Source organism: Chelonia mydas, chromosome 14 (assembly GCF_015237465.2).
Source record: "Chelonia mydas isolate rCheMyd1 chromosome 14, rCheMyd1.pri.v2, whole genome shotgun sequence".
In the NCBI taxonomy this organism is placed as follows: domain Eukaryota; kingdom Metazoa; phylum Chordata; order Testudines; family Cheloniidae; genus Chelonia; species Chelonia mydas.
The window spans coordinates 1,664,093-1,689,035 of NC_051254.2; the positions used below are offsets into that span (position 1 = coordinate 1,664,093).

The window sequence follows — 24,943 nt, forward strand, 5'->3', positions numbered from 1 at the left end:
AGGGGCACATTCCTATTAGAATTTACACCCCCTCGTGCCAATTCGGTCCATGAACTCTAAGACGTTTATTGTTGGTGTGGTTCTCTCCCTCCCCACACCAACTCCTTTTGGTTAAAAATTCACATTTTTCCAACACGACTCTGCAACACAAGTTCAAGCTACCTCAGAAGCGCTCTATTGCCTACTGCCAAGGGGTCGCAGGGAATAATGTCTAGTATGCCATATCTTCGAGTGCAAGATCTTTGGGGCAGGGACCATTTCATATTCTATGTTCAATAGAGAGTCAAGCACATTGTTGGCACTCAGATAATAATGGCCCTAGATATTTTTATGCAACTCAATCCTGACCTTTGGCAACCCCTGCTTTTCCAGGCTTATTAGATCTCCAAACACCTTCAGCTAATCCTCCATAGACCTTCCCTGCAGTACCTCTTGCTATTGTAAAGCAGAGTGTCCTCAGCAGAGGCTGCCAAAAACTCTCCAAAGCCTCTAAAAAGGGGGGCACTTGTACTAATAGGTTTGGGTCAACAGTGTATAACATCGAGATGATCTATTTCATTTGAGAGTTACTGGAATATAGAGCACCCACCCCTAGTCCTGCTCCCTTCCACATTATCCACAATATAGGAACAAGCAGACTCAGCAAAACGTTACTACATCTCCAGAGAGCACACATAAGAACATAATGGCCCACTGGGTCAGAGCAAAGGTCCATCCATCCCAGTATCCTGTCTTTGGACAGTGCCAGGTGCCCCAGAGCGAATGAACAGAACAGAATCCATCCCCTGTTGCCCATTCTCAGCTTCTGGCAAAGCATATCAAAGAACAAAAATGGCACCAACATGATTGATCAGCTCTGTCCCCAGAAGTTATATTACGGGTCATATCTGACCTAATACTCTGTGATGTGGGAGGGGCGTTAGCTCTGCTGGCAGGTGTTGGAACCCTACAGAGAACTGCAGCTGAACTCTTGCCGGCTCATTGGAGCAGGAGTGGCACACTGGACTCCAGCAGGAATATAAGAAGGTGGAAGTAGTCCTTTGGCCAAAGGAACTAGGACTTGAGGCAGATACCGTCTCAGGGAAGGAACCCAAGGCACAGCCACACCTAAGGAAAAGGCTTATGCAAGGCAAGGGGGCAGATTTTAGGTGTTTGCTTGGAAGTAGCTTTCTGCAAGCCAGATCTCAGGAAGGGTAATGCTTGGAGCGTACAGTAAGTGTGCAGCGTTCATGTGGAGCTGAAAGGGGACCCCACCACCTTAAAATATGAAATAGCAGCGTCCTCTGCATTTGCCTAGGACAGGGTATCAGCTATCAATCTGTGATCAAACCCATGCTCTAGTCTGGAATACACCACCACCACCACCTTCGAGCAGCCCTGGCTGGTCCCAGACTTAGCGTGCTCTTGCGCAGACAGACGTGTGTATGTTCCAGAGTGAAGTCAGTTAGTTCAGTCCACTTGTACCATTTGGTGAGCACACTTGGTTGTGGAAACCACACAGGCCCCAATTTACCTGGTGTCACTAACTCCAGCCCAAGGGCTCAACAATTCAGTAAAAAAAAAAAATCCAGCTCCCCCATGAGGCCTGTAAGGGGATGTCTACACAGCAGAGAAAAACCCCACAGCTGGCCCATGCCAGCTGACTTGGGCTTGTGGGGCTGTTTCACTGCTATGTAGACTTCTGGGCTTGGTCTGGAGCCCGGGCTCTGGGACCCTCCCACCTCACAGGGTAGCCATACCCTTAGACACAGGAGTCAGCCCTGCCTGTGAGTTTTTGTAAACTCGTCAGGGCAGGGACTTGTTATTGTGCACACCACATAGTGCCAAATTCCCTTCCCGATGCGAAACAAGCATCACACGATAGTCACAGCATTAGCGTTTTGAAGACATCATAAACAAGTTACTTTAAAAGTTATCGGTGTTAAAACAGCTCACAAAATAGCTCAGCTGGTAAGAAATTTACAAGTTAAAGCATCAGCAATCCCCTTCACACCATTACTGGGTGACCATGGAACTGCAACCCACCTGTCAGCCTGGCTCCTGCTCCCAGTTCCATGGGATCTCTCACCCCAAAGAGCAGAGGAGCTCTGGGTCTCCCTGGCAGAACAGATCCATGCTGCACAAGTCTTCCAGCGCACGCCCACTGCTGAGGAAACACTGTCTCTCCCTTGAGCCTTTGTGCAACCATGGCCTCACCTGCTGTCGCACCGCGTCCAAATCGCCATCCCCCACACACCCTAATTTCCAGCAGGAAAACAATGCGAAGCAGCTTCCACTCCCCATGCGGGGTTCAAGGGCTTACATGTCAGATCTCAGTGACTCCTGCTCTCCTGCCCCGCCCCTGGGATAACTGGTGAAACGGCGCGCGCCGCGTTCACTCTGCTGTCCGAGGACGCCGGGCAGAGCGAGACGTGGCCCCTTCTCCCCCGCCGCTGCGGTGGCTGCAAAGATCCCCCTCTCTCTCTTCACCTGCATTTCCAGGAGCAAATCCCTCCACTTCTGGGGCAAAGAATCGCTCCTGTCGCCACGGGGTTGTGGGAGGGGGTGCAAGGGTACCCTCCCCGCAGGTGCTGAGGGGGCCGAAGGAGAATACCACTCTCTCTTCCAGCAGGCTCTAGACCCCTCCCCATCCATTTCCTGGAGGCCGGGGCTCTCTCTGCCCCCTGCTCACGGGCCCGCTGGTTCGCCCTGGCTTCCCCCACACATCCGCCCTTGTCTCTCTGCCCCTGGAGGGGACGCTACCCCTCCCCCAAACTGGGCCAGGGCTGAGGCTCCCCTCCCCCCCGCTCTGACCAACTGCCACTTCCAACTGCCACGGAAGCTTCAGGTGCCAGCGTTCCACCTGGCGCAGTGCTGCTCCCGAGCTGATCCAGGAGAGGGGCGAGGAAGGGGGCTTAAAACGCGTATCTGCTCCCAAGCCCTCACTCCTCCCTGTACCCTTCCGCTCTCGTCACGTCACCGGAACTCCCTAGCCAGGCTTGCGCGCCGCACAGGAGAGAAGTGCCTTCACAGTGAGCCCCCCCGGCTCAGAGGGGTGGGTTATCAGGACAGCAGGGCACCATCTCGCTCGAGCCGTTGCACGTCCCCAGCAGGGTGCTGGCGCTGTACAAGTGGGAGGTGATAGTAACCCTCGCAGCCCTGTATGGCACTGGGAATTCAGCCCATCTACATTAGCTTCCCCGCGCTTCAAACGCTGGTCAGACAGAAGCGCCGCTATCTGAGAGCCAGTTCCTGTCTGGTGCGAAGCAAGTAGGGACCTTATTCTAGTTCCCAGTGCACAAGGGTCCTCTTCACAAAAGCTGTCAGCACAGTCAGCATTAGCCGGGCAGGGCCAACATGCACTGGCAGGGAGCAGTTTGCCCAGCCATTGCCAGGACTGTCCTGCTCTGGGGACAGAGCAGGTGGGTGTACCCCGGTCTTCAGGGCCCTCCGCCTGGTACCGCAGAAGGGTGCTTTTTTAAGAAAATGAAGTTACAGAGGGATACATATATATATTTTTTTTAAATCTTCGCAACTGATTCAGAGCCTGGCTCTGCCTACCTGACTCACAAACCTGCTCCTTTGGCTCTGGTGAGACAGCTCATGTGAGCAAGGAAACATGGGCCAGCGCTTGCAGCTGCCATAATCTTAACTTACCTCCTCATCACTCCCTTCACTTGGGGCTTCCAGCTCAGCCAGCCGCACCACCCCGTGGAATCCACCACGCCAATTCAATGAGGTCACGTCCCACGGTGATGTCTTGCCCAATCATACACACTGCAGAAGCACCATCTCTGGCCTTTAGAGAAAGCCCAGCCTGGCCCAGAACTTCTCCTGAGAGAGAGAGAGATTGCCCCACAGGCTGGGGAAGTGGTGGTACAAGGTTTGGGAGCTCTCAAGACATTTCCAAGAAGACCCTAAGCACACATGCATTATCTGGTTCTCATTATAGAACTGTAACATGTTGGGGGAGGCAGGTAAACACAATATATAGTTCATTCCCTTGTAACCATTACGTAATGGTTACCGGGCTTTGGCTCCTTCCCTGGTCCACCCCACATCCCTCCTCAGGATTGGCTTCCTGACTAACTCCCACTGGTAAGAGCAGGTTGTAACACCACGGCTTCCCGCTGCTCCAACCATTACTCAGCAAGTGAGGGAATCACTCCGTGCTCCAAGGTCACTCAAAAACACCATCTGTCCATGCACTGCATGCCGCTCCCCCAGAGAGCGTGCGAGAGAGAAATTATTCCAATACGCTGAAGGCCACCTCCCCTTTCCCCCACCCTCCATTCTAGAGGCAGCCAACACAAAGTCAGTCCAACTGCAGTTACAGAGTGCTAGCTTGGCCCGGACTGGGGAGAGCCTGTGGATCTTAACACCAAGATAGCTGGTGAGCCTAAGGCAGCTACAACATCCCCTGGCCAATCTGCAGCTCCCCATATAGCCCTCTGGCACTAGGTGCGCTGAGATCCCCCCCTCCTATATCATCACCCAATTACAAAGTCAGAAGAAATAACAGTCCTCTGGCCCTGGGACAGGGCAGGTGCTACTCTCTGTGCTCATGAAGGGGAGTGCACAGTCTCGCCTCCTCACGCCCACCCTGAGAGCCTCCCCTCCAGTCCCTGCTGCTTCCAGGCAAAGGATAAACACAGGAGCCTCCACCCGACAAAGTCCCAAGACATCAAACAAAGGGGATGGAAAACCCCCTTTCACCATGCAGCTGAGCATAGCCCCAAGGAGCAGAGAGACTCTTCGGGTACGTCTACACTGCAATGTAAACCCAGGGTTATTTGGACTCAAGTGAGCTCACTTTGCAAAAGGCTTGATTGGTTCGCTCTCCATTGCAAACCCAGGAGGCTCTCTGACCGTGTACTTGCAGACTGGTGATCAGAACAGAATGGGTTAATGCAGACCTGAGCTGCTGCCGTTTGCAAAGTGGGGGTGGCTTCTGCTTTCAATAGAGCTGATCGCAGATTGTTGGGGTAGAGAGGACTAAGGAAATTGTCCCGTGGAATTGTGGGATACTTCCAGATGACTCCCGGGACCCATGTCAAGCGGGGCTGCATCTACACTGCAAAGCAGTAGGGCTCGGACCTTGAGTCCCGGCTTAACTCGAGCTCAGAGCCCCCAGCCCTGCAGAGTCCTGGTATCTTGGGTCCGAGCCCTGGGTTAGCACAATTGCAGTGTAGACACAAGGGGGTTAGGCTCAAGCCCAGACTTATGTTTCAGTGTAGATATACCCACAGTGTGCACAGCAGCTAGCCACCCCAACTCTACAAGCAATAGCCCACCCACAGAGGCAGTCCAGGCCCACTGTTGTGCTGGATAGACTACCTCACTGACATCAACACATGCCCCCTACCCACACCCTTGCCAAAAAGGAAGCACATTTGGTTGACAAACAACACACTGGGAGAAAGTGTTTCAAGTGAGCAGAGCTGCTGGGACGCAGACAGGCTGCCTCTAAATATGAATGCTCCAGCCAGACAGGTGCTGGGAAAAGCTCCAGGCCAAGAGGGGAGGGCAAGCATTTTGTTCAGACCCATCCTTTAGATCTTGCCATGAGCGTTACACATTGCCAAAGACAAAATACATTCACATAAGCCAAAATTCTGGCTCTCAAGCACAGCCTGCTCCGCCAGGCTGGGGAGGGAGGAATGCCCCCCAAAACAGCCGAGTGAAACAGTGCCCTGCAGCCACTACTCTACTCTCCAGCCTCCTGCACAACCCTGTTTGCAGGGGCAACGGCGCAGCCTTGCGGGATACACTGGCCCTGCCCTGTCCGTCCCCAACTCTGAAACGCACCCCTCCCCCTGCACAAACCATGGTCAAAGGGCCCTTCAGAGCCACAGAGAGGGGGCAGGAATGACCTCAGACATGTCCACTCCACACGTATTATTTATAATTCAACTCACACCCAAAGCAAGACACAGCGTGAGCTCCCTTGGCGTCCAGACCATTCACAGACACCACAGGAGCAGCATCTCTGGCCACACTGCCTCGGCATTCCCCCCAGGTAGAAACACATTACCGGACAGGCCAGGGAAGTGGGATATTTATGGGGAGTTGGAGTCACCTGCACCCTGAAATGGGTATTAAGCCATATTCACCATTCCTGGGTTGCCGTATGTATATCCACGGATATCGCAATGAGAAACCCATTTTTAACAAAGCCTTGCACACAGCACCTCTTTGCCCCATTTGCACCCACATAGCCACTAGCTGCCCACCCCCTACCATTCCTGTTCTCTTGGCCAGGACACAAACCTTTCAGGCTGTGTTGCTTTAGGTTCTTCTAAACTAACAATTTGAGTTCAAGCCAGTTCTGAACAAAGAGATGGCAAACTGTGACCTCAGAGATAACTCAGTCAAGAAATAAGCGTTTGACTTTGGTTTAGTTGCCATCTTATTGAGGGAAGTTCTTCAAGAGTGCCTAATGGATTTAGGAGCACACATACCATTTAAAGCCAATGGGACGTGTAGCTATTCAGAAATGTTCAACATCTCCCAAAAAGCCCTACTCTCACGTGTCGCAGCTGTGAAATACACCTTCTGATGAGAGAACCAGCAGCGCTAGCTATTCTTTGTGAGCAGTAGTAATAATCAGTTCTTAGCACTTTTCATCCAGAGATCCCCGCACCATTCTCCCCATTGTACAGAGGGAAAGTGATTTGCCCAAGGAGACATGGTGAATCAGTACTAGAGGTGAGAACAGAACCCAGGAGTCCTGTGTCTTATCCAGTGGAACAGAGTGCTTTGGCAACGCTAGAGCAAGGGATTCTCCCATCTCTGTGTCCTGCACAGGTCTGTGGTGCCCTGAATATTCCTAGCCCAGGAATCCTGCACCGGCATCCCAGCCCATGGACTCGCCTTTGTGGTCCCATTGTTGTGTTGCGAGATTGTTTCCATACGGGAGCAGCCAGGACAGCCGCCAGCTCCCAGCTCTAGTGCTTAACGCTACATCTGGAAACTCTTCTCACCCTTAATTGTTCTTAATGCTTTAACACACCGAGTGACTAATAGACACTAATTGGGCGGCTTTAGCTGTGAGAGCACGCAAGGAACATGGCTGGCAGCGCCCTCTGTGCCGAGCTGGTACTCTCCCAGCCGTATATCTGCCATCACATTACAAACATCATAAATCACCAGCAAAAAAAAAAAAAGCTAAACTAATTCTCTCCATTGTCCCCCTGCAAAGACAGGCACAGAGCCTGAACCCTGAGTGCAGCAAAGACAACTTGAGACAGAAGCAGACAGCTTCTCTGACCACTTTCATTACTTCCAAAACCATCACAATAGCCTTAAACACAACGCCACCCCTCAAAACCATCCCATCACAGCGCTGACTCACATCGCACGGCAGCCACTTGCTCAGGGACGTTTGGTTCCACTGCAGGTAGCTATGAGCTGTGCATTCTGGACCTGTCACTGAAGCTCCACGGGTGTGAGTCAGCTTCCACACAGAGCCTGACTGGATTCCCCCCCCCCGACAATCTAACTTTCCGAAAAAGGCTCCTTTGTGCCCAGAACATGCCGTTCTCCATCACTCCCTCAACAACATCCCACAGCACAGGACCTCTCTCCAGTGGCGTTTAGCACAGGATTTGGGGAAGCACACACTTCACCGTTACTGCTGATGCAGGCAAAGCTCCACTCCTGCTCAACCCACTTTTACATGCTGAGTACCCCCTGCGTTGGGTTCTGGTTTAACCTTCTGACCTCAAGCAGACACAGGAAGACAAGTGATGGATGGGCACAGGGGGCACAGTAACTTTCAGAGGATTTATGGGTAGCAGGATGGCACTGCTGGGGAAGAAGAAATGTGTTGTAACAAAAGGGCTCAGGGTTTTACTACCAGGTTATGAAGTTGGAAGAGACTTGTGGATATTTGGCATAGGGCTGCAGTGGTCTTGTGAGTTATGAGCTTAGGGCCAAGAGTTAGAACTGTTGGGGTCTATTCCAGGTTTGCCACAGACTTGCTGTGTGACCTTGGGTGAGCCACTTAGTGTCAATGAGCCTCAGTTTTCACATCTGTAAAATGGGGATGCCACTGAGCCATCTTTGCAAAGCATCTTGAGATTCCCAGGGGCTTGCTAAGTGTCAAGTATAATCATCATTATTGCACGCCCCATGACCGCAACACTAGCTAGCACAACTGGTACTGTCTGCTCCAGACCAGCCTAAGATGTAACTAACAGGGAACAGAGCAAGACAGGGCTGGAAGGGACCTCCTGGGTTGAGTCTAGTCGTCTGCTATGGCAGGCAACCCCACCATATAATCCTATTCATACATTTATCGAGTTCCTTCTTCAAACTAGTTGGGTTGTTTGCCCCCACTCTTCCTAGTGGGAGGTTGTTCCAGAACCTCCCTTCTCTAATAATGAGAAATCTTCTCATTTCCAGCCTACGGTTCTGCCTACACCACAGCCGATGTCACTCAGGGGTGTGAATATCCCCACCCCGAGTGACACACGTTACACCGACGTTAGAGCTCCTGTGCACAGGGCTATGCTGCTCACAGAGGTGGGTTTTTACGGCAAGGGGAGAGCTCTCCCGTCGGATAGAGCATCTGGTGAAGGCGCATATGTACAGCGTTGCACTGGCAGAGAGTATCAACACAGCTGCTTCACTGCAGCGCTGTACTTATAGACGTGGCCTAAACGCATTCCTGGACCCCAGTTTGTCCCCATTTGTTCTGGCGCCAGCATTGTCCTTTAGCGTCAATAGCTCCTCGCCCTCCCTGGGGTTTACCCCCAACGTGTTTACAGAGAGCAATCCGATCCCCTCCGAGCCTTCCCTTTGCTAGGCTGAACAAGCCAAGCTCCGTTAGTCTCCTCTGGTCAGCTCAGCTCTCCACTGCCCCGATCATCCTAGCAGCCCTTCTCTGCACCTGCTCCACTCTGAATTCAGCTTTCTGGAAGTGGGGGGACCAGAAGTGCACACGGTTTTGCAGGTGAGAACTTGCCAGTGCCTTGTACAATGGCATGAGTATTCCCCTGTCTCTACTGGAAATGCATCTTTGGATCGCACTTACCTTCCTCACAGCTGCATCAGTCCTCCTGTGATTGACAAGTACACCCAGGTCTCTCTCCTTCTCTGTTGTTTCCAACTGAGAAACCCACAGCCTACAGCAGAAAGTCTTATTATAGGGCATGACTCTGCACGATTACATTTCATCCCAGGGTGTTGGGCCGGCTGGTCATTCTGTTGGGGGATATGCCCTTGAGCAAATAGCCCCTCAAGGCCAAGCCCTTTGGCTCAGTGGCTCTGGAGGGGGTGTGGAGGCCTGGCCTGCAGGCGCACAGGACCGGCTGTTCTTACCCGCACATGCTGCACTAGCAGCAGCACGGCTCCGGACTACATCTCGCAGGCTGACAGGTCAGAGGCGGAAGGCAGCTGCCCGCTATCCAGGCTGCCAGCTCAGCCTCCTCTGCGACCCTGGGAGCACAGGGTGGTCACTGAAGTTGCACTGCAGTAGGAAATAGACTCAAATCTTGTTACACAGGGGCTAAGCCTCCCTGGCCATGTTTTCTATAAATCTCCCGGAATTTATTATATGATAACTAGCCTGGAAAAGCTAAATTAAATCCACAGCCAAGAAACTGACTTTCAAGCGTGACCTAATTTACTTTCTTGAAGAAGGGGGAGGAGCTGAGGGGGAGGGATGGGGTAATACCTAGACGACCTCTCTTTGCAGCTGCTCACACCTTCCTCCTCCCCCTCCTCCTCCTCTCTGCAGCCTCACCAGCCACTTTGGGGATGGAGCTGCACAGCCTTTCATGTCTAAGCGGATCTAGCACTCCCACTCACCGGAACAAAAGCACCTCAAGGGCTCCCCTTTTAGATGTTTTTCCCTTTAAGAAGCACTTTCTTCCCGGGGGGTTCCATCAGATTTCAGACTGACAGAGAGTACATTTGCCAAAGCTAAGTTACACTGTGTTCTCTCCTTGATCCAGGCCGTTTCTCCACCCCATTAACCCAATCTTCATGCAAAGCACCCAGCATCCTCACTTGAAGTTTGTGGCTTAGAAACCAACGCCCTCTTGCAAGGCCTCAGGCAAGAACAAGCCCCTCCGCCCCCCACGTGAGAGGGGGTTGAAGGATAGCAAGGAAAACAAGACAGCGAAAATGTGGGTGGGGAGATGCTAGGGGTTTGGAGAGTAATGGGGTGTAATGCTCTAGCCCAGAGGTTTCCAGACTGTGGACCATGGAGGCCTGACTGGCCACACGCAGCCAGCTCCTTCTCCTTGTTTCCAGCGGCTAAGGCTAGGTCTTCACCACAAAAACAGGGACATTTTGACTCAATGGGAAAAACCAGAGAAGCCCAGACACAGGTTGATTTTACCTCAGTGTAGTTGAGATCAGCTCTATACTCCCCACCTGGGGTGTTAACCTTGCCTACCTGGAGGTAACGACCACCTGAACCTCGCCTCCACTAGGGGAGAGCTCACTGGATGTCAAATACGCACCTACTGCTGCAGTGAATACCTAGCCTGAATCATAGTAAGAGATGCCACCTGTACATCAAACACTTCCCCCGGGTTATGATGTGACTGTAAACTGGAGGAGAGGGGGGTCCATTGCATGGCCCATGGGAGGGGACGTGCCCACAAGACACTCAATCAAAGGCAGCCATACACACCAGATGGAACCAAAATAGCTCAGCCACTAACTTGCTCTGGAATAGAAGTGACCTATTTCAGTGTTGCTTAAGTGGGTAAAAAACGGCACAAGCTAAGTCAACGTAAGAGATTTATATTGGGCCAAGACCAAGCGCAAGAGTCTGGCACGGAAACACTATGTTGTGCGAGCTAAAATCCATTTATTATGTGGTGCCAGGTTGTGTGCAGACCAGCCCTAAGATGTGCTCCCTGGGTGAAAAAGTCTGAGCACCCCCTGCTCTAAGCTTCCACCTCCATGGGATGCAAGTCTGGTGATCTGAGCCTACTCCCTTTGCCCAGTGACTGAGACACCTCTATGCTTTGGTACAATTCAGAATGACTGGCAGCCTCTGCTCAGGAAACACTCACGACTGCAAGAACAGGGATGCAGGATACAAGCTAGGACTGAGGTGCATCAGCAGAGCTGTGTGTGGGGTGCCCTTGGACCACAATAGCTAGCGGGGCTGCGAGAGGACTGCAGTGTACTGGCAGAGTAAGAGTGGGGGTTAGGGCAGGAATAGCCGAGTGCTGCTGTTCTGGACCAAGGCGCACCGGCAGAGTTGTGTGTGGGAAGCTTGCATAACAATGCCTGCCCACACGACGCCTGCTTGTAGCCAGCGTGATCAGAACCTCACTTGCATGAGCAACATCATCCACCCAAAGTTTGGTAAGAGACTAAAAAGCTTCAAGGTGATATACAGAGCTCAGCGTCCTTTGCTCCCTTCAGACTGATTAATGCAGCTAGGGAAATATGCCTGGGCAGCCTCTTCACAGAGGCAAGGCTTCTCTTTAATCTGTCTCTCAGGGTGACCTCTGCCCCCAGCACAGGGATGAAGATTCTTAAAATCTCGTTCCTTATTTTACGATTTCAGGGCATGCACTTGAGATTGACAAAAGAACGGAGAAATTAACGTGCAAAAAGCAGCCACTGCAAGGCAGAGAGATGCACAAAAGCCAGCCTGCCGAGCCTCGTGCTCCTCAGATACACAGCAGCAGGCTAGCTGGGGAGGGCCAGGCTGTTCCCACCTCCCAAAAACAAAAGGGACCACGAACTCCTGCTGCCAAAAGGTTACACGGCTGTGATGGAACAGAGCCACTGGGTCTGGCTTTGGCCCTTCTGAGGAGATGTCTACACTAGATTATTTTTTTTTTTTAACCTGGGGGTGGCTGCGACTAGCTATGTCAAGGTAAAAACTACCTGGTCTCTGCTAGGATTTCACAGTGAGATCATGATCTTCAAGTAAAGACACTTTTTGGGGGAGCGGGGCACTAAAGACATAGTCACTTTGCCATCTAAGAGGCCCTTACAGCCAGCTCTCCAGATCAGATCCTGTAAGGAAAGGCCACATTTCCAAACCCGGATGTGTGGTTTGCCTGGACAAACAGGCACAGTGGAGCAAAAGGGTCCTTCTGCATGTGCAATAGGTCGCCCCAAGCAAACAATTCAGACAGTTCTGGAATACCCACCCAAGACGTGACACAGGCCCAGCATCAGTACTCGGGGTGGACTGTGAAACCGGTCTTTGCAACTGGGGGCAGAGGGGAGAGGCAACCAATTCTGCTCCACTAAAGGTAATGAAAATGGACAGAAAACCCCTTTTGCTGGCATTAGGCATCTTTTCCATCTGCCTCCAGCTGAGGTCAGTGCTCTCAAAGTCACAACTTCCAGAGACCGTTCCACCCGGCCTTGCTCCATCTGTGATCCTGCTCCACCCCAACCAGTAGGTCAGAAGCCCAGCTCTGCCTGGCCACACCACAATCCTCCCAGGACGCAGCCGCACTTCATTGCTGTACTTAAGGCTGGAAAGGAAAGATACTGAGGGCTGGTCTAGGGGAGAATGTAGCAGTAGTGTAACCGAAGGTGTGAATGTAAATCCATCTTGTTAAACTGGTTTCACTGAGCAACGAACTGGAGAGGGGAGATGAATTGAGGTGAGGGGGGATACTACAGTGAGAAGGGGCCATATACGTACTTCCACAGACACACAGGGGAAGGGGGCGGGGGGGAGCTACGCCACAGGGAACAGAGATAGTAATTGACGGTGGATCTCACAGATGGGTTGTGGACAGAGAACGTTAGTTTTGCATTATGTATGTAATGGCACATGCACATTTGTGCGTGACGGCGCAGGGGGTTTGCGTATGGGTGCATGTGCGCACCTTGGTAATTCCTCCTCTTTCTCAGTAAGATTTTCCAGGTCTGTACTTGGAACAAAGCTTCTCCCCAGGCTGAGAACTATCTACAAACAGCTGGGGAGACAGCAGCCAGCAGGATAAATGCCCCCTGGATGTGCCCTCATGTCTCATCCTCCCACCAGGACCTGAACACTGTCTCATGGGGCCAGATCCTTCCTGCAGTCTTTCCCCTGAAGGTTCCCACTGTCCAGCTCCCTTCATAAGGGGCTGGAACCAGGGCACCTGCACAAACGTGGATGTGAAGTCCCCCTTTACTGGAATGCTTGTGTAAGATTTCCCAGGGGAGTGCAGCACGCACACTCCTGCTCCCCACAGCACCTAGAAGGTAAAATCTCATGTCCCAGCTGTAGAACACCCAGTTTCCCCCACCTCCATTCTGCTCAGCAGAAGAGTCTCACCTCCAAGGAGGGGCACCTCTCACTGAGGGCACTGTGGGTCTGGGCCTGGTGCCGTTAATTCACGAACTTTGCTGGCCCTCAGAATCGGAGGCAAGAGCCGTCAGGGTCTCCGTGGCAACTTCTGAACCTGAAAGAAAGAGAGGGAAACTCCAGATCCTGTTCCCATCCCAGTGTCCTCATCAGTAATAAAGGAGGGAGGAGGATGCAGACGGCAGAAAAGCTCAGTTGTTTCTAAATGGCACAGTTTCCATGTGGCAACACAGACTTAATTAAGTCTCTTTTATTATTATTAGAATATGAGTGCCTCATGGGTAGCAAACCGCTCTGAATCCCACTTGCGTTGGCCTGTGAGCAGAAATGCAACAGCCCCATCTACCCAGGGACACTTCCACCGCCTGAGATTGTGGGCCTACCATCCGCTTTTCTTGCCCTACAGGATGGTCCCATTCAAAGCCCTGCATCATCTTTGAGCTTGTACCTCAGAAGATCCAAATGTAAACCACAGGTGCCTTCTGCCGCAGCCCTGGCCACTTACCCCTGGCTACAACACAGCATTAAGAATCCAGGAACCCAAGCTCCCACTGTGAATGGGAAGAGTCGGGGGCCTCTGGCACATGTGGTCACATCAGTGAAAGGAGAGAGACACATGATGCCCTATACAACCCTGCTACATAGGCAGCCCTGGAGAAGCACATTTCGCCCCTACCCTGCTGTCCCTGGGCACAAAGCAGGTTAACAGCAGACGCTTCATTCCAAGCACAAGCCTGCATAAGTCTGGGGGCTCGACTTCATTCCCTGCGTTAACATCTCTGGCTCAGCCTCCAGGTCTGAAAGGGAGAAGCAGTGCCCTGCTCCCTAGTTCAGCCAGCCCCAGGAGTGCAAGTACCAAGGCAATTCCTCCCTTTGTAGGGTTTGGATGGCACTCTTGGGCTGGATGTGTGGAGGGTGTCCCACAGAGCAGTGTTTGGGGGATTCTTGGCTGTGCTGCGGACATCAGAGAAAGGCATACCATCTTTAAATCCCTCTGCCTGCCCATTTCTCCTCCTTTCTTTGAAAGCTGCAGCTTCTTCCCACATTGATTGCGACAAGTTTGTTTTGTTTTTCGGGACCCAATGGAATGGAAAATAATTTAACAGCTTGTCCCGTATTATAATGGGACTTTTTCCCTTACTCCTCACTAGGAAGACCATCAATCACAGCACTGAATGGAATACATTCACCCCATGACCTCAGCCATGCAGTTCCCCCACCCCCCACCTGTGAATTATGGAGACCGCATCGCTCGGTGGGACAGGCTCAATGCTCCAGCTTCAAGCTGAAAGCAGAGATTTATCCCCTTGGCGGAATAGGGGGCAGAGGCCAGAAGATAAGTCACAGAAAAGCCGCAGGAGCCTCTCTCAAGGTCCTCCAAGGTTGGCTCATTAAAAAGCAAGGAAAGGAGAAAAAAATGCCCGCAGTGGCGCAGCTCACAAATAACCCTCCAGCTTTCAAATAAAAGAAAAGCTGAAAGGGAGCCTGGCACACCTGGGATGGGCTCTGCAGCAACGCCAGCTGAGCTCACCCGTGGAAACACCTGCTGGGAGGCCATGCTGCAAAGAGCCTAGGCTGCAGAAGCTGTGAAATGGACAGTTCCCCGAGCACCCATCTCATCAGGGAGCCAGGAAACGACCCCTTCAGTGCTCCTATGGGGGCTGCCACGCTCCATCTGGTGCAGCAGCGTGATAGTCCCCATCTTGCACTGCCCGCTGGGAAGAGAGAGGGGAACAGCCATTTATTAGCCAAGCAGCCCTTCGAACTCCAGCCAGGGGGCAGACGCAAAGCAGGGCAGGTGGAATCCACACACCACGCACAGCATTGCCTCTGCCCTCTCGGAGGAGATGCTGGGAGAGCAGCTCCCTTCTTCCCCCAGAGCTGCACAGCTCGCTCTCCTGCCCCCAGTGTGCAAGGGCGAAGGGCAGGGTAATGGGAGCAGGTGTTGCCTTGGGTGGAAACTGTTCATCATACACAGTACCAGCTGTTCAGCAGGCCCAGGAGAAGGCAGATCCCACTGACTATGGCACAGAAGGCAGCATCCCTCCCTCAGTGGTCATGCCCACCCCTCCTTCCCCAGAAGACCCTGACACAGCTGCCAGAGTAGAACCCCCACCCCCAGGAACAGGCAGAGATCAGTTCTGTGGGATTCACCCCTCATGGTCCATAACAGGTATAGGAACAGTAGGGCTGCGGCCTGCAAGCCTGTGCTGCACCCAACCCCTAACCAGCAGCTGTACCAGGCGGGGGGCTGGTGGGATTCTTCCCTTCTTCCTCCTGCAGCAGCTGAGCTATTGGCCTGGGCTGAAGCCCCTCCTGGGAGACTGGCGCAGTCTTGAAGGGCAGCGTGTGGCCTGCTATGCACAATCGTGTTCCCTGGCTCAGTAATTAACCCTCTGACTGGGAACCGGAGGGGCTTGGTAATTGAAGTAACCTCAGGCCACGGAGGTTCCATATGGCCAGGGCAGAGCAACGCAGCCCCTAGCACCGGCGCCGGCCCAGCTCCCAGCCGGAGGCAGTGGGACACGGAAGTGCTGGGCAGCAGAAGGGAACAAACTCGCTCTCCAAGTGGGGGCAGCTTTGCTCTTCACATCTCTCTCCATCCCCAACTGCCAGGCTCTGTGCCCTTCTCGCCCCAGCTAGGATGGGGTCTGGCTTGGGAAACGGCACTTCCTTGGCTGCATGGGGGTGGTGAGAAGCTGCTGGTGGACCGCCCCCGGCTGCCTGCCCCATGCACTCTCACATGCAGCAATGGGCCCCCCCAGACCCGTTCCACACCACACACACCCAGAAACCCAAAGAAAGAGCGCAGAGAGGGTGCTGTGACCCCGGGGCTCTTCCCCAGCCCCCAGGAGCCAAGGAGAGAGGGCCCTGGACCTCTAGGGAGCCTGGAAGGAAGAGCCGGAGGCACAGGCTAAACGAGAACAGGGATACACCATCAGGAGCGGAGGGGAGCCTGGACAGAGATGCTGGCACTCGGCCAGACACCAGGCCAGGCCCAACAGGAGGGCCACTGGAAAGAGCCTGCTCAGACGGTGACTCCAGCAGAAGATGGCCAGACAGCTCAGCCACCCGAGGCCCCACTCCTCCAGCAACCACCAACCTGAGGGCAGTTCTAGAATTCCCACCCCCAAGGACAGCAGCAAGGAGCTTGCAATAGCAAAGGCAAGGCGGACACCCATCCTGTTACCCCCGCAGCATGGCTCATCGGCTGCCATGACAGCCACAGGCAGATTCCCATCAGCCACTCCAGGAACAGCTGTTTACAAAGTCATCAGCAAGTAAAATCCATCTGCCCATCCCCAGACAGAGCGTTGTCTTGTCTGGCCTGCACTCCTCACCAGCCAGGGAAGGCAACAATGGGCAGTACCTGCTACAAGAGCATCCTTCTTCAGAGGGGTTAAAGCAGTTTACACACAGCTGGCCTCCCACTGAAAGACAGGAGCCTATGGAGAGGGGAAGTGACTGGGCCAAGGTTATAAAGTCACCAGCAGAGGTTGGAATGGAACCCAGGAGTCCTGGTTCTCTGTTCCCTGTTCTGACCATTAGTTAAAACTGCCTATGGCAGCCAGCCCTCCCCCTGCTACATGCATTGGTTATCCACCAACCTGCCAGGCTGCTCTTTCTCTCCCCATAGCTTGCTCCAGCCCTACAGTGGTTTAATATGTGCTGTAATGAAGAAGCCAGCAAACTTGGAAACTTTTAGGTGCTTTCCAAGAACGAGAACAAAGCAGCAAATTCATGTATTTCTTCTCAGCGTTCAAATCCCAGAACGTCCCCTGCCCTGCGATCCCGCCGCACAATTCAGTCACAGAGTCTCTTCACATGAACAGGAAATTGTTCCTGGAGGGAGCTGTGCCCACGGGGCCCTGTAGACAGGAGGGAGGCCGCAGGGAAGCCCCGCTGGGCAGAGGGGTGATGCTAAGCCTGTCGGTGGAGGGAACGGATCTATCCTGATCCTGAAGCCATTCTCTGCTTTACAATAACTAATTAGCCAGGGTGAAAGGTTACAGCAGGAACTCCCAACCCTGCTCCCCCTCATAGCCCTTTCCAAGACCTCACTAATTAAGAACCATCTCCTGCTCATCACACACTGAACTCAGTCACCCATCCCTGCCTGGCAGCATCAGAATCCACCACTGTCACTGAACCCGGGCAGCCTCTTTTCCCTGGACTTGGGGCAGATGCACTAAACAACACCAGTCCTCTCCTAAATGTGCTATCACAGACTGAATAACCCACATGAGCTCTGACCATGACATAACACACGGTGGGGGGGGGGGGGGGGGAAGGGGAGGGGAGGGGGGAGTTGGACTGAAAGATGCAAACACAGACCCTGGAATCCCCACTCCTGGATTTAGCACCAGGGAACCTAGATTCCTGCCACAGCACCCAATCAAAACTCACCACCCAGCACAAGGACACTGGGCAGACTAGGCTGCTGCCCTCCCGGGAATGAAGAACCTCAAGAAGTTCTCCGGCACTGCAAGGCACAAAGCCAAGCTCCGCCGCAGAAAGTGTTAATGTTTCCATCCCACTGCAGAACACATGACACACAACCCAGAGAAAGAACAAGCCTGGGAAGTAACTTTGTACTAACAAAAAGCTGTGACCTGCCCAAGCTCACTGGAATTCCCCTTCACCTAACTACACCCCCTCCTTAGTCTGCCTACTCCTGATTAACATGCACAGCGAGGTGGCAGCTTGGTGAGAGCTTCCAGCTTCACCAAAGCTCACTCCTCCCTCCGCCCCCACACTCCATGCCTCTCATCCAGCCCCCTCCATCAGATCCACCTTTGAAGTCAATTTGTCATGGCCCAGTTTTCTAAACCACTCTGCAGAGAAGCCCATTTGCTGTTCTCCCTTAAATTAATCTGTTTGTGGCTCCTCTTCCCTCTCCCTCTGATTAATTTTAAGTTACAAGAAACTTGCTCCGAGTTCAGGGTTAAATGGGGATTCAATTGTTTGGGATTTTTAGAGGGGTTTTTGATCACACATCAAGCTTTTCTTGTCAATATCTCACACAGCTGCTGTTAATCACCAAGAAAACCACAAACCCATATGCTGGGCTCTGAGCTCACAGACAACGCCAGGGTAAGAAGGTTCCATGCACATCACATACCAGCCACTGCAGGGTTAGGGAGAGCTGGCACAGAACCGCTCTCCCAGACATTCTGCCAGCTGATAAATAAGGGGGAGGACCCCGTGCTGAACAAAGTCCTATTGCAAATAAAGAGGGCCTGCCCCAGAACTTCCCAGCCTTCCAGACACAGGGAAAGGCACCCAGAGACCATTTCAGCTGAACGCGCATGGGCGCCTAACCCCTATTTGAAAAAGCCAGTGTAGCCGCTTGTCAGTTGGAGGTAAAGGCCCAAAGGACAACATCTGAGCCTGTTAAAGAACTCTGGTAAATATGGGGTGACTACAGCAGTGGGGCCCAAACTTTTCCTCTCCCACCCCCCTTACCAGTAATGGAATGTGTCTGCACACACACACCCTGGGCTGGGCTCAGGAACCCAAGACTGGGAGCGGGCCCAGAGAGGAGCTGGGGACAGAGTGGGGCTGGGTGGCTCTCTGTCTCAGCCTCCTATGGGGGCTGGCCAGGGCCCTGCCGTGCCCCCCGCCCCGCATTCCTCTGCACCCTAGGGTGACACACTCCACAGTTTGGGGACCACTGCTCTCCAAGGTGTGCAGGGTTTTTTAATCAGAGTTCCGAGACTCACTACCAACAGCTCAGCTCCCCGATGGCACACAGTGGGAGTGCTGGCATGGACCGAGCTCAAGGTACTGTCTGAGGGCTTATCTACATTTCAAACGTGATAGTGGTGTAGCTGCAGCGCTTCGGAGACCACCCTACCTATGCTGACAGGAGGGCTTCTCCCATCAGCGGAGCTCCTCCATCTCCCCAAGAGGCAGAAACTAGGCTGACAGGAGAATTCTCCCAAGGACCGAACACTGTCCACACTGGGGGCTAGGACGGTTTAACTGTGTCATTCAAGGGAGTGGATTTTTCACACCCCTGAGCAACAAAGTTATACCAACCTAATTTCCTCGTGTGGACCAGGCCTTAGAAACACCTCGTCTTCAAGAGCTAGAGACCCCACCACATCCCTAGGTAAAATGTTCCAATAGTTAATTACCCTCCCTGTTAAAAATGTAGCCCTTATTTCTAATCTGACCTTGTTTAGCTTCAGGTTCCAGACATTGGTTCTCATTAGTTATCCAAAGACTCATGGTGCCGAACAGACCTACAAGCACCACTGTTAATGCCGGTCATGTTTAACGCAGGGCCAAGTTCCAGGCACTGCTGCTTCACTCCTACTGTGCAATAAAGCTGCAAACCTTAAAACGGGATGATATACAATAGGATTATTTTTTCAGTATCTTCCATGCTCTAATGCAAGCCTGTGTGTGGGCAGTGAGGGTGGAGAATTGGGGCTGGGATGATCTGCACCACCAGCCTGTGAGCAGTGGGAGTCTATTATCTCCAACAGGAGAGCATTTCGTTAAAAAGAAGCAAATCTCCCCCTATGCAGAAATGTGTTCAGACCCACCAGAAAGCCTCTGCCTACAGTGTGCAAACACAGTGGGGCTGGAAGCCCATTGCCAAGCCTGGAGGTGCAGCTCCCTCTACGAACTTTTACTGCACAATAAAACATTGTGATTAGTTCTACAAACCAAAGCCAGCAGAACCCCAAGGAAGGGACAGAGATAAGGGAAGCCACTTGCAGCACTGGCAATCCCAAAACTGACCCAGCAGATGCTGGTAAGAAAGGAGAATTTGGGAGGTGCTGCATGGCCTGGGTTTGGTCCGGCTGTGCCTGTCTCTCTCTAACACAGACCATGCCCCACCAGGACACACAAAGGGAACATTCCCAGGAAAATATCTCGCCCTTTTGTCCCGAGCAGTGAGTCAAAGTTTGGTGCTCTGGGAACGTTCCAGTTGGAAGTAGACAGATGCAGTTTTGTTTATTTGCAAAGAATGTATGAAGTGCTGCATCTCTGAACTAGGGTTGCCAACCCTCCCGGTTTCGCTGGTTTCTGAACTAGGGTTGCCAAACCCTCCTGGTTTCCACCTGGCCGGAGCCTGCACCCCTCACTGCCTCCCACACCCCAAACCCCCAGCCCTGAGCCCCCTCCCAGAGCCTGCACCCCACCCCTCAGCCCTGAGCCTCCTCCTGCACCCAAACTCTCTCCCAGAGCCTGCATTCCACACTCCAACCGCCTGCCCCAGCCCTGAGCCCCCTCCAGCACCCAAACTCCCTTACAGAGCTTTCACCCTGCACCCCAACCCCCTGCCCTAGCCCGGTGAAAGTGAGGATGGGGGAGAGTAAGTGACAGAGGCAGGGGAGATGGAGTGAGTGGGACGGGGCCTCGGAGAAGGGGCGGAGCAGGGACCTAGTGGAAGGGGCGGGACAAGGGTGGGGCAAGGGGGGTTGGGTTTGTGTGATTAGACAGTTGATTTCAGAGGAAACCAAGAACAAAAAGAGCAGTTTCTTAGCTTACAGCCCCAAGCCTCTTCTGCCAACACCTGCCCCCAAAGTTCTTTCTCTAGCTTCTTCCAGGTTTGCATGGCTCACAGGCTCCTGCTTGGCCTTTCTTGCCTCTTTTCCTCTACTTCCTTCTGTTCTTGTCATCTGTGACCTCAGTATCTGTGCGTTCACTCACACTCCCCACACACATGCCCAAAACAATACGTAGCACAAAAGCTCCTGGGCTGCTCACCTTTTGTCTTAGGAGGGGCTTATACTTACAGTTATGTTAACTGAAAGGTGAGTTCACACCTATCAACCTCAACTGGGTTTTAAGCCAACCCATAAGGAGGTTTCACCCAGCTCATAACAATATTTTGCCAACCCAGCCCAATGCTACCTTTTTATTTGCTTGTTTGACTTGAGATATCTTTGCCACACACACACACACACACACACACTCTCATGCCGTAGGAGTAGGGATAAGGTTCACAAGAGGTGGTGATGACAGAGGATGGGAATCTGTGGCTTGGATTTCACCGTCACAATGGTACTATTGAAAAGCTTTTTTAGAGCTAGGCAGGCACTGGAGGGGACAGTTGTGAACAGACTGTGAAGGCAAATGCCATCAGCAGTAAAGAGTGGAGGGAGGGGGCCTTTCAGCAGAAGGTAGCACTCCAAGTGTGTGCAGCCCAAGATATGGTCGCCTGCTCTGAGATCAGAAGCTATTTCCCACTTATCTGTTCTGAGCCTGGTATCTGTGCGACAGAACATGGCATTTGGTAATGGGATTTTGATGTTCAAGAGAAGATGCTTTCCTGAGTCTCACTTTACGTCACACGCGGCAATAACCACGACTATCAGGTGCCACTGAAGAATGCTAAAGAGTTTGAACTTTTACTTGAGGGGAGTGGGGATAACTTTGTATTTAATTGTGAACTTGGCAGAACTATTACGTATTTATTTCAGCCTTAAGCTGCCCATCACAATGTCCCCTCTCCACCATGGCAGGTGCAGCTGGTAATCCAACAAGGACATCCAAGCACCAGCCTCTCTTCTAACTGAAGCCCACGGCCGCCTGGCAGGCTGGCTGCCTTATCCTTCACCAGCAGTGCTGCAGTTCTGGGATTGCAGAGACACTATAGGTGGCCATCAGTTCCCACTCCCTGCCCTCATTCACGTCCAAAGGGCTGGAGCTCAGCTATCAATGCACGACACCACTGCCACGGGGCTTCACTGAGGGGAAGCATGGGTGTTTTTAAGTCATGGTGGTTCAGTCTCAGCTACAAAAGTAAAACCGGACAAGTGGGCAGAGCACACCAAGTGGCTACTGCCAGTCCAGAGCAAGCTCCCATCTGTGCCAGTGCTGCAGGACCACCCTTGTCCCAGTGCAAAGGGTGAAATGGGCCTAATGGGGGCCAAACAGCTCCCCACTCTCCTGGCTCATGCAGCTACCCCCAACCACCGTATCCTCCACAGCCCTGCTCCTGGAGATCATTGTCTGCACTCCTCCACAACAGTCTAGGCTCCTGCACAGCGTATGGGAACCTGCTACAGATCCTGCTTAGAGGAGGCTCATCCCAGCAATCCCCTCTCCACCATAGTGGGACTGCTCCTTGCCCCCTTCACATCACCCCTGGGGCCCCAGAACTGCTTCTGGGCTCTAGAGGTTGCATCTCAGACCCACGCCTCGCTGACCTTTGGGGAAACACTCCAATACCACACTATGGTCCGTGACTACAGCACCTGCCATAAGCCCATTCCAAGGGATGCCCAAAGCACAGGCATAACACAGAAACCCCAGGAACAAGATCCGCCCACCCCCATCTCCAGTAGCCCATTGCCACCCCAGCAGCCCTCGAGAGGAATGCTCCTGAACTGAGAGGTGGCTGGGCTCTCCAGTGCAGCGAGATTGCTTTACTCCAATTATCTTAGATAGCAGTGTTACAATTGCCCCTCAGAGTCCTGGTGTCTCAGACCAAGATACACAACACCACCTCGGGGGGCAGCGATGCCATAGCACACACCTGGGAGAAATTAAATCCAGACAGGGCCTCCTCACCCCACTCACCCGAGGGACTCAGCAAGGTATCAGAGCCAAAGACCCTTTATCTCTTCTCTGGGGATGTACCCTCCCATTTGTGTCTGGTCTGAAATCCTAGTGCTAGTGCTAATGTTAGTGGGCTCTGGTCTTCCCTGGACGGCTCTGCCCATCAGTTCTGTGGCACCTGTTAGTCTGGTGAGGTCTCTCTTAAAACAGCCTGAGGACTCACACCCCAACGAGTGAAGGGTCACCCCACTGCAGGGCACTCTGACTGGACAAGGGCCTGAGCCACGAAGCTGATAGCCAGGACCAGAGATTGGGGGTGTCCCCCCCACAGGGAGCTAGGCAGTTGGGAGTCTGAGTGTGTTTGGGCCCAGAGCTTGGTCTGCGGCCCAGTTCTACCTGAAGCCCACAGTCCTGCCAACACTAGTCAGAGCTCCCGAGGTGAAATGCTCAGGCCCAAGCCAGGCCCTGGTAACACCAGGTGGGGTTGGGGCTGCAATGCAATGTAATGTGGGGCTGGAGGCCGAGCAGGACGGAACTGGAGCCCAGCACCACTGCATATGCTCTCTTGTGCTGGGGATTCGCAGCATGACTCCTTTAACCCTGGCCCACCCTCCGTGACCGCCCAGAGCTGCCTGTCAGCACCGCAGCATCCAGACACACTTCTCTGGGGACCACCATGTTCAGACAGGAACATGGAGCCAGAGATAGGGATTGAATCAGAGAGCACAGAACCACCTGCCACCTCCATGCCTCATTCCCCTCCCTGTCCCCAAGGAGATGGAAGGTGCCATGTCATACCCTGGCAGATGGCAAATGCCCAGCTGCCACTGCAGACAGAGCAAAGGTAAAGGAGTCACCAGGGATTCAGCCTGACTGGCGTCCCCCCAAGAGGAACACTGCGGCCAAGTAGAAGGCAGGAGTCCTCTCTGTAGCTGCCATCACATGGCAGGAGCCTGTGATGCAAGCACAGTTGAAGAAAAAGGGCGACAGACACACCTGGGGGATGGGAACAAATGCCTGGAGAGATGTTCGGGCAACCACCAGATCTCCAAGAGGAGAATGGGAGGGTGCAGCAGATTTTCCTCCACAGTCAGTTCTGGCAGGAGCCACCCTGGAGCGCCCTTCCCCGAGAAAGGAAGTGACGCCACTTCGGAAGGCAGGAAGAGGAGCTGCAGAAACAGGAAGCCCATTTCCTGCAGAAGTGTCATGGAGAGCACCACGCCTCAGGACAGCACAATGAGAACATGCCCTGGGAAGCAGGGCCCTTCGCGGAGGGAGGCAGTGGTGAAGCTCTGCTCACAGGAGACCATGGAGGCCAAGACGACGGTTACAATCTATTTTTCTACACAAGTGCATCGAGTATTCCACACAGCACACTCGCTGTAAATCTCCTCCTGCTCAGGCTCACTGCCGAGGGCCTCCGATGGCCGATTTTCCATGGTCATGACAACAAAAACTAAACTGGGTCAAACCTGAAAGGTATTCTCTTCCTCCAAGCTGCTAAACGCACAATAGTAATGAGGTTGGTTAAGCAATTCACCCAGGGACTGCATTATTTGCTCTGAAGATGTATTAACCAGTTAAATGAGCGTGATAAGGCAGCTCTGCTTATTTCTCTCACCAGTCACACACAAGATCTGAGGTTCCAGGTCTTCATATTCCAGCTAATAAAACAAACCCAGCAAACATGCTGACAAAGGAGAATGGTGCACTCAAACAGCCCCAGGCCAGGCTGCTTCCCACTTGACCCGTTGTAAGAAAAAGAGAACTTTAAAAGCATCCAGCAGCTGAAATCTATTTGAAAAAAATCATACTTCCCCCTTCCACCTCTTCTTTTTTCCTTCTTCTTTCACTCCCCCCTTTCCCAAGCTCCCGATAAGAATGAATTAACCTAGCAGGATCCCAGGCAGTAAGCAAGACAGAGAAAGACTTAGAAGAAACTCAGCTTCCAGAGACAAGCTCACAAACTTGCCCAGCTCCCAGGGGTTCACTCTAATATATTTCCACATCATACTATTCTCTTTAGAAACTACTGATTTGTTTTACTGGCCACCCGCTCACCTGCTGACACAGCATTAAAGGCTTCATCCAAAAGCACCAAATGAACTTGCCTTTTCAAGTTATTGCTAGCAACTCACATCGGAGGAAGCGCTG

The 24,943-nt window shown here is 52.8% G+C and overlaps 1 protein-coding gene across 7 annotated transcripts in view; it reads right to left on the reverse strand.

Annotated features, from left to right (window-relative positions):
• Positions 1 to 24,943, reverse strand: part of RBFOX3 (RNA binding fox-1 homolog 3) — a 352,823-nt gene that overhangs the window by 244,683 nt on the left and 83,197 nt on the right. For 5 of the 7 annotated variants that reach the window (XM_043527730.1, XM_043527725.1, XM_043527735.1 and 2 more), the window contains exon 2: positions 13,238 to 13,364. The gene's annotated coding sequence lies outside the window, so the exon portion shown is untranslated. Of the gene's footprint in view, positions 1 to 3,636; positions 3,801 to 13,237; positions 13,365 to 24,943 lie in introns of those variants that run through there. The other 2 variants (XM_043527721.1, XM_043527726.1) reach the window with 2 other exon arrangements.